The sequence below is a fragment of the Asparagus officinalis genome, chromosome 5 (genome assembly GCF_001876935.1).
Source record: "Asparagus officinalis chromosome 5, Aspof.V1, whole genome shotgun sequence".
NCBI lineage: Eukaryota > Viridiplantae > Streptophyta > Magnoliopsida > Asparagales > Asparagaceae > Asparagus > Asparagus officinalis.
The window spans coordinates 38341124-38352257 of NC_033798.1; positions in this window are offsets into that span (position 1 = coordinate 38341124).

Sequence of the window (11134 nt, forward strand, 5' to 3'; positions counted from 1 at the left end):
ATTGTTTTATATTAAAATACATTTGCAGCAAGGGCTGTCACAGGCCAGAGATGCATGAGAGTTACAATTTGATAACAGCACCAGGATAGTGACACCCTTTGTAGTTCAAAGTCTTACAGTATTTTAAACTTTGCTAAATTGCACTTAAATACCGTAATGTTTACCCAAGTGTACCACGGTTTTTTTTTTTTTTTTTTGGTGCACTTAACTGCCATATTGTTTCCAGATATTGCATGTTATTACCATCCATCAGCCTAACGTTAGAACATTCCCTGGTACTTTCCCATGTGAATTGCACAAACTTATTTTAGGACATCTTTACCCCTGAAAATTTCTAAAACCCCAAGTAAATCCACTCTTCTTCATTTTTATACTTCTAACTTCTGCGGCTCAATTTCCATTTCATCTTCTTCCTCTTTCTCTTTGGTTGCAAGATCTTCCAACGGAATGAAGTCAACCCCCACGTGTTCATCAGGCTCATCAAACTTCGAGGTTGAAGAGGAGTCTAGGGTTTGTAATTGTCAGGAAAGATCTTTGCTGGAGACTGCAAGGACGATAGAAAACTATGGAAGGAGGTTTTTCGGATGTTCCAACTATCGATATTCCTCTAATTAAGTACAAGTTTTTTGAGCGGAAGAATAAGCCTTTCCCTCTCCAAGCCCAATTTATCATCAAGAAGCTTATAGGGAAGATGTAAGTTCTTAAAGAAGATATGGCGCGTGCAGGTATGAGGGATAAATTGAGAGAGAAGAAGATGAAATTGAAGGTTAAGAAAGGATAAAGCAGCTGAAAATGAAAACAATTTGAGAGCTATAGAACGAGAATTGAGAGGACCTGAGGTTTATTTGAGAGAGAAAGAGGAGAATTTCAAAGGTGAAAAAAGTTTTGGAATAGGATTTTATTTCTCCTGTTTGTTATGCTTATGTTTTTTGGTATGTTATTTGTCATGAAATGTAGTTGAGATGGTATGAAATTGACATAAGCTAGTTGTAATTTGTATTAATGCAAGATCTAGTGTGGCTTTTGAGTCAGAAATTTGAGTTATTCATGTTTAAGTTGCTATTTTTACAAATTATTATTCTTCTTTTTTTACTGCATTTCATTATCTTTCATGTTTCTGTTGGATTTAAATCTAATTAAATCTATTTGTGGGCACATATGTTATATCAATGTGTGTTGCTATCTTTCAGTTGACACGCATAAAGTGATCAATCAGGTAATTGGATCAATGAGTATTTAAATATGTCATGGGTTAAATGTGAGGATACCAAGTTGTAATTATAATTTGATGAGGGGCCAAATTATAAAAGTACAAAAACTATAAATAAGGGGTTATAGTCCCTAATCTAGGGTTACACTCTCATTCTCTCCACTCCCATCTAAAGAGAATTTCAAAAGAGAGAACCCTTAAGATTAGAAGATCATCAAAACCCAAATTTCAGATCCGTGCAATGGATTTAGGTATTGCTTCCACTCATTGTTGTTTTTATTCTCTTTGAATTAATCATGGTTTTATGGATTAGATCTCAGATATTTAGATCTAACAAGTGGTATTAGAGCCACCCGTGATTAATTCTTAGGGGTTTAAGTTTTAAAATTGGGATTTTGATCTTAAATCTCTAGTTTTTTCTCAGAACTGTTCACGGATGAACAATAAAGTTTCGTGAACAGTAAAGTTTTTAAATTTTTTTTGAATTTTTTCTTCGATTTTTTTGGGATCTATATCAAGAAGTCATCTTTTTTTTTCTGGTTCTGGATCTGATTTTGAAATAAAATCGAGAAATTTTTTGGATCTATTTTTTTGTTTGGTCGTCGGTCCCCGTGCTCCTCGCTAGGCGGCCTCGCTCTGACTCCAACGGCGACGACGGCGTCAGGAAACCCTAAGGTTTTGACCTTTGGGTGCGGGAGCAATGGCGGTGACGGTTTCAGAATAAAACCTCAAGGGGTTCGTGCGTGAAAACGCAGCGGAAACTTAAGACAAAAGGAGGGAGTTACCTCAATTCTTAGGCGAGTCTCGTGCTCGATCCAAACGAACCTTGCGTTCGTTCTCAAGTCGAACCCCGCGTTCGTTCTCAAGTCAAATCTCACGTTCGCTCTCAAGTCGAACCCCACGTTCAATCCAAACGAACCATGCGTTCGTTCTCAAGTCAAACCTCGTGTTCGTTCTCAAGTCGAACCCCGCGTTCATCCTCAGGCGAGCCTTGTGCTCAATCCAAACGAACCTCACGTTCGTTCTCAAGTCGAACCCCGCGTTCATTCTCAGGCAAGTCTCGTGCTCACTTCAAACGAACCCCGCGTTCGTTCTCAAACGAACCTCGCATCCGTTCTATTGTTCTTCTTTTCCATCGGGTGAAAGAAGAAGGTTGCAGGCAATTTGAGTAAGGGCACAGCCCACTTAACTCTATTTGGTTTTGGGCCCATTTTTGGTATGCTTAATTTGATTAATTAAGCTATGAGGCCCTAATTAAGTTTTTGGAATTTTTTTGTTAATTTTAATTAAATTATTTAATTTGAATTAAAATTGGTAGTTAATCAATTATTTAATTCAAATAATATGACACTAAGGTATTATATTTGTCTCTCATTCCAAATGATTAATTGAAATAAGAAGTTTCCAAAGTAACCTCTCTTGTGTAAATTGTTCATGAGGGATGTTAGATGGTTGTGTGTATGTTTTCGTATAAATATTTAATCGGCCCAAATGAAGGTTAATATTTATTTAGACTGCATACACATCTGTGATGATAAATGTATGACAATTATAAGATTCACATGTGAATAACGAATCGATCCAAATATAGTTTCGTTATTTGACATGAGTTATTGTCAATGTTTGATCATTACAACAAGGTATCACTTACAAATTAATATTATTGTCCAAAGACTTGATATTAATGTTGTGTCAGATATCTTGAGATGAGATTTGTCATTATTTGAATTTTATTGATTACTAATTACAGTTAATAATGTGAGTATCTTTTGTATATTTCAGCTAATGCATCTTCTGCAACAATTTCTGCTAACATCAACTCAATTCCCATGCTCAATGAGACAAATTTCAAAGTTTGGAAAGAGAACATATTAATTGTTCTTGGCGGTATGGATCTAGACCTTGTATTAAGAACTGAGCAACTCCAACCTTTCAATGCGGATATCACTCCTGATGTTAAGAAGGAGTATGAGAAGTGGGAGCGTTCAAATCGCATGAGTTTCATGATCATTAAGCACGGCGTTCCGAAAGCCTTCAGGGGCATAGAATCCCGAAGGGATTACTAAGGGTAAAGATTTCCTTACCGAAATTGAGAAACGTTTTGTGAAAAACGATAAGGTAGAAACAAACACGCTTTTAGCTCACTTGATTTCAATGAAGTATAAGGGCAAAGAAAATATCAGGGAGTACATTATAGAAATGTCTCATATTGCTTAAAGCTTAAGGCACTTAAACTCGATCTTTGTGATGAGTTATTGGTGCATCTGGTTTTGTTATCTCTTCCTGCACAATTCAACCAGTTTAAGGTTAGTTATAACTGCCAAAAGGAGAAATGAACTCTAAATGAGCTTATTTCATACTGTGTGTAAGAAGAAGGCAGGTTGAAGCAAGATAAGACTGAAAGTGCTCATTTGGCCTATGCCTCTAAGGATAAGGGCAAGAAAAGGAAGAATGATAATGAAGCTGCTAAGGGTCCAATTCATAAGAAATAATGTAAGGATGACCAGTGTTGTTTCTTTTGCAATAAGGCTGGACACGTAAAGAAGGATTGTACCAAATATCACGCATGGCGTGCTAAGAAGGGTATGTTCCTTACTTTGGTCTATTCTGAAGTTAATTTAGCTTCAGTACCTAGAAATACTTGGTGGTTAGACTCTGGTGCTACTACTCACATAAGTGTTTCTATGCAGGGTTGCCTGAGCTACCGAAAGCTAAGTGATGTTGAAAGACACATCTTTCTGGGCGATGGAAAATCGATAGATGTGGAAGCAATTAGGCACTTTAGGTTGCTGTTAGGAACTAATTCTTATTTGGATTTGAAAGATACTTTTGTAGTACCATCTTTTAGACGGAATTTGATTTCTGTTTCTGTATTGGGCAAATCTGGTTATTCTTGTTCATTTGGAAACAATCAATTCAGTTTATCTTTTAATTCAAATATTATGGGAACAGGTTACTTGAGTACTTATGACAACATATATTTCTTTGATACAATTGCTTCTTATAATGAAACTTTACATGTGGAATCACGTGGTACTAAGAGTAAATTAAATAAAGAAAATTCGGCGACATTATGATATAAGCGCTTGGGTCATATCTCAAAAGGTAGAGTTGAGCATCTTGTGTCTGATGACATTTTAAATTCTCTTGATTTTTCAGATTTTAACGTTTGTGTTGAATGTATCAAGGGAAAACAGACCAAAGTTAAGAGATTAGGTGCTAATAGATCTTCAGAAGTCTTAGAATTGATACATACAGATATTTGTTGGCCATTCCTTACGGTATCTTGGAATGGTCAATAATATTTTATATCATTCATAGACGATTACTCACGTATGGGTACCTATATCTCATTCATGAAAAATCTGAGTCTCTGGACTTGTTCAAAGCTTTTAAAGCTAAAGTTGAGAATCAACTCAATAAAAGAATTAAAACCGTTAGATCTGATCGTGGCGGTGAGTACTACGAAATATATGATGGTTCAGGTGAACAACGTTCAGGACCATTTACTAGATACCTAGAGGAATACGGTATCGTCCCACAATACACTATGCCGGGTTCACCTAGCATGAATGGTGTAGCTGAAAGACGAAATAAGACTCTTAAGGATATGGTAAGAACAGACCAAAGTGAAGAGATTAGGTGCCAACAGATCTTCGGATGTCTTAGAATTGATACATACGGATATTTGTGGGCCATTCCCTACGGAATCCTGGAATGGTCAACAATATTTTATATCATTCATAGACGATTACTCACGTTATGGGCACCTATATCTTATTCATGAAAAATCTGAGTCTCTGGACATGTTCAAAGCCTATAAAGCTGAAGTTGAGAATCAACTCAACAGAAGAATTAAAACCGTCAGATCTGATCGTGGTGGTGAGTACTACGGTAGATATGATGGTTCAGGTGAACAACGTCCAGGACCATTTGCTAGATACCTAGAGGAATATGGTATCGTCCCACAGTACACAATGTCGGGTTCACCTAGCATGAATGGTGTAGCTGAAAGACGAAATAAGACTCTTAAGGATATGGTAAGAAGTATGATTGCTCATTTTTCTTTACCAGAGTTACTCTGGGGAGAAGCACTTAAGATAACAGCTTACATTCTGAACAAAGTACCAAGTAAAGCAGTTGCTAAAATACCTTATGAGCTTTGGACTGGTCGAAAGCCTAGTTTAAAGCACGTATATATTTAGGAATGTCCAGCTGAGGCAAGGCCTTATAGGCCAAATAAAAAGAAATTGGACTTCAAAACAGTTAGCAACTACTTTATTGGGTACTCTAAACACTCTAGGGGCTATAAGTTTTATGATTCCACACTAAAGAATATTTTTAAGACGGGGACAGCAATATTCTTTAAGGATGTTGAGTTTGGGGTGAGAAATAAGGTTAGAGACATTGCTTTTGAGGAGGAATTGGCTTCAGACCCAATCCATACAGTTACCTTTGACAACATTCAAGTTCCTATACCTGTTGTTGCTCAAGAAGTAAATCTGAAACCTCAAGATGATAATGTTGAACAACTCCCTGTATACCTGTTGTTGCTCAAGAAGTAAATCTGAAACCTCAAGATGATAATGTTGAACAACTCCCTGTTCCAGAAGAACAAACTCAACAACCTCAAGAACCAATGTTGAACAACTCCCTGTTCCAGAAGAACAAACTCAACAACCTCAAGAACCAGTGTCATTAAGGAGATTCATAAGAGAAAAGAGAAACGCTATTCCGGATGATTATATTGTATTTCTCCAAGAACATGAGGAAAATAATGAAATGTTAGAAGATGATCCAATCAACTTTCTCCAGGCCATGAAAAGTTCTAACTCTCAGCAGTAGATTGATGCTATGAATGAAGAGTACAAGTCTATGCAAGATAATAAGGTTTGGGAACTTGTCCCATTGCTAGAAGGTGCAAAACCAATTAGTTGAAAATAAATTTTTAAAACCAAGCGGGATGCAAATGGTAATGTGGAGAGGTATAAAGCACGTCTTGTAGCTAAAAGCTTTAGTCAAAAGGAATACATTGATTATACAGAGACTTTCTCTCCGGTTTCATCGAAAGACTCTTTTAGAACAATCATGACACTTGTTGCTCATTTTGATCTTGAGTTACATCAGATGGATGTTAAGACTGTATTTCTCAATGACGATATTGATGAGATGATTTATATGGTGCAACCGGAAAACTTTGTGTCAGGAGACCCGAAGAATATAGTTTGCAAATTAAGGAAATCTATCTATAGACTCAAGAAAGCTCATCATCAATGGTATTACAAGTTTCAACAAATAATTATCTCGTTCGATTTTGAGATGAACATTGTTGATCACTGTGTATATCACAAGTTTAGTGGGATTAAGTTTATTTTTCTGGTTTTGTATGTTGATGACATATTACTTACCACTAATGATATAGGCATGTTGCACGAAACCAAGAGATTTCTATCAAAGAATTTTGAGATGAAAGATCTTAGTGTAATGACCGTAAATTTTGATACTAGTTAAAATAATTTTCTGGTATTTTAAAATAGTTAATTAATATTTTTTAAAATAGTATTTGTATTTTTCTCGAATTTCTAGAAATTTCTATGATTTAAAGTTCAAGTTTTATATTTATTTAAATAATTTTGATATTTATAAATTTATTTGGTTCAGTAAAAATTTATGGAATTAATCCATTATGTTATCGATACTATTACGTATCATTTTGAATAATACGTTGTATTATTTTTGCTATTACGTATTATTTCATGTATTATGTTGAATTATTAATTACGTATTATTTTTGTAAATTATTATATTATTTTAATTATTGCGTATCAGCTGTGATATTAATATAACCGGTACATTTTATTATATAGATAATTATTCCATAATTATTTGATTTTAAATGTAAGTAAATATATTTTTATTTTTAATTATTCTCGTTTAATTGTACAATATGTGAATATTTCAACTATTTCGTATCAACTGTTGTATTAGCATAACAGATACGTTTTTATTTGTAGATAATTATTCTATAATTAGTTAATTTTTTAAGTACCTGTAATTAATTATTTTAATTATTTAGTTAAATACCAAACGCGAAGCGCGCCAAGCATCCACGCCCACCACGCCGGCCGACGGATACCTGAGCCGCGCCTCCATCACCCCTGGTAGCCACCGCGCTAGATCCGAGTTCCGCCAGACCACCGCACCCCACCAACTCCTGATGCCCTGGAGCTGCGCCGCTCGACCTCTTCCGTTCGGCCTCCCCCGACCTCCAGGCCATCTACACCGCCAGCCTCCCTAAAACTCGCGAGCTCCTCCCTCTTCGCCTGCGCGTCGCTGCCTTCAACCACCCTCAAGCTCTAACCTCTATCCGACGCGCCGCCTCCTCGTCGCACCGACGAAGCTCCGCCAGCGCCTTACCTTCTAGCCTCCAGCATGAGATCCTCACAGACCTCCTCGCCCGTAAGATCCAGCCACCACAGCGACCACCCGCAAACCCCAGCTGGCAGCCTTCATCAACACCTGACGCTTAAACCCGAGCGCCAGCGACCAGTCCCCAAATCCGACGCCACCCAGATCCACCACCTCCACCGCTGCCCGACACCCCCTCGCCCCGTTGTCGACGTCGTCGGTGACCCCTCTCGTTGACGGTAGCCCCATAGCCACGCTGAGATCCTCGCACCGTCGAACCCGTTGCCGATGTCACCGTCCAGCTCCACAAGTCAACCGTCGATCCGTTGCGCGCGTCGTCGAACAACGAACAACAAGAAATGGCGCCGCCGCCGCCTCGTCCGTAGGTTCCTTGGTCTCACAGGCAAGATCCCTCTTGCTCATTAACTGTAATTTTAATTTTAGATATGTGAATTTAATTACATGCATAGATAGACCGTATTACGATTATGTTGTATATTGTGGTATATTATTACATGTGTGAGATTGTTTGATGAAGAATATTAAATATATCATAGTAACATGATAAATAGCATTTTTGGAATAATTATTATGAATTAAAATAATTTATTTCGGCAACACAATCATTTTTGGATAATTATATTAATTAAAAAGAATTTATTTGATAACATAATCATTTAGAAAAATATAATAATTTAAAAGGAATTATTATGGAAAAAGGATCATTTTTGATAATTATGATGATTTAAAGGAATTTATTTGCAAAAAGGATTATTTATTTTGGATTTTAGATTAATTTATGATTTTGTGTTGGTAGTTGTAGACTATGACATTTCATGTGCAAAACGATAATGAATTTTAGTTTTTTTAACCATAGTTATTTTCAATATTATTTTAGCTGCGTATAATTTTTATGAGTGGTTTTGAGGTTCGAATAACAAGATATTAATGAAATCAGAATGCATGTATGTTTTACTGTTTATGATTGCATTTTATATTTTGCGTTCTATTTTAATATATTTGCATAGAAGTAGTCATATTATTATTGTTCCTGGTTGTGTTTGAGAACCCTTAGTAGTTCATGACTTAGTGGCCTCGTGCGTCATGAACAGACTTAGTGACATGTGTGGGTGTGTTGACTGAGTTAGGTGGTGAACCAGGGTTTCAGTGTGGAATACGACTGTTGATTTAGAAAAACGAGAAGAGTTGGGATGGGAAAGTTAATATTCATGTGATCAGATAAGACTGTTGATGTATCTTCCAGCTCATGCCGATGAATTCGTGTAGTCACCGGGGTTGGTTGTTGGGTTAAAGTGAATTCGTGTAGTGACTTTAGTCCGTGACCTATTTTGTCACCTGAACTTTGCCTGAGTTCAAACCAGGCCGAGATCGGATTGCGTGTAGTCCTCTGACCGATTCGTGTAGCGGTATTGGATATGCGTAGAGGATTTGTGAACCGTCAGTTATCCGGTGATATGAATGTTGACTTTATGTGAGATGTAGACCAGTGAGTTTTAGGATGGCTAGTTACATGACCTCGTTTCTTGGCTAAGTATAAATTCCTATGAGATGTAGGCCAGTTGTGTTTCTTTTCATACATAGATCGAGATTAATATTTAAATATCTACAATTTGAGACATATGGTATATACATGAGAGTTTCCTTGTTGGATTATTTCGCTCGACGTACTACATCTCTTGTTGTAGACTTAAGTATTAATTCTATCTTGTTGTATGACCATGTTAGTTGGATGATTTTTCTGATCGCTAGTTGCATGATTGACTTGTTACTTGATTGATTTTGTTGGATTTCTAGTTGTACGTTTTCTTTGTCATTCTGTTATCGCATCGTTTTTTCGCTTTGGTTTTCGTTGTTCTATTTGTTTGCGGGGTCTTGCCATGTGCTATGTACGCTGACGTACACCTATTTTCTCTAGTGTACGTCAGACTTAGGAAGAACAGATTTAGCAGGAGCCAGAGGATTCTCAGCAAGAGTACCCTGTAGACAGAGCAGAAGGAGTCGAAGCCTATTCTTTCCATTTATTAGTTGATGGTTCCGTTTACTCTTGTAGTACTTTCCATTTTAGTTTGAACGACGTATTATATTTCTCTAGTATTCATTTGTTCATTTTGTATAAGGGCATGTTGACCCGAATATTATGTTTTGGATGTTATCCCATTTGTGATATGATATTTTTATTCTGAGTTTGTCTATTATATTCTTGCTGATTGTGATCGGGGACCTGTGCCTTTGCATTGTATTTATTTCCAGACGCTTAGCGTATTAGATTGAGAAGAAAAAAAATAATAGTGTATATTTCTTCTCAATCTAATACATTGCGGGCTTGTTCACGTTCTGATTCCCCTGTATTTTGGGAAGCGGGGCGTGACAGGTTTTAGTGGTGGCCCATGCAGGTCACGGTCCTGAGTACTCACTAGTAAGAATATAATGGATAATTTAGATACATATCATATTTCATCTATGAGACTATTCTTGAGCCTTATTCCATTTTCTTGAAAGATTTTGTTTTGTCCCTATCTTATCACTCTTTGACACCTGAGCTTTCCACTATTCTTGTCTCGTCGCTTCGCTACTACACGCTCTCTCCCTATAACTCCTTTTCCTTATACTGGTCGTTATTATATGTGTCATTATTTTTACGACTATGTTTTCTTTGATTTGACTTATATATTGTTTGATTGTATTGATTTCTATATTATTTATTACATTATTTTATGTATCACACACAGTGTTATATTGTATGTTCATTAAATATATATATCATTACTTATATATTTTCGATTGTTCAAATCATATCATTAATTGTTTCACATTGCTCTAGATTTCATATATACATCACATGACATATTTAATATTCAGATTATTTTCTTGTGTTTAATTATACTTTTTACATAGTTATATTGTGTATGTGCACACTTTTCTGTCATACCATCTACCATTTACGTATATTATAGATTATTGTATGGTGTTCATATTTCGTGATATACTTTAATAGACTCATGATTTTAATATTCTACATATGCAATATATTCTTATCCTTTACATTTTCAGTATATAGTTTTTATCAGTTAGTTTTGTCTTGGTAGATTGTTTTAGTATGTTCGCATTGGTTTCGTTATTCTAAGAGCGATGTATTTCTATTTTGAAATTCAGGCATTATTTATATTGTTAAGTTTAGAGTTGAGTTACTAATTATATAGTTTTGTTACATTATCTCGTATCATTGGTTATTATTATTTTATAACTAATATAAAATATTATTCTAAATAGCAATTGTGAGTATGTAAAGTATTTATTCATGGTTTGTTTATAGTGTATTTGTATATTTGTTGTTGTTTGCTTCGTTTTGATATGTATTGTTTTGTCGTTACAATAATATACATTGTATATACGTATTATTTTTAGTATTTTATGGTATTTTTAGATTTTTACGTCTTTTATTGTGTTATTAGTTATTGTTCATTCTCTATTCATTATTTTCGTTACTTGTGTTAT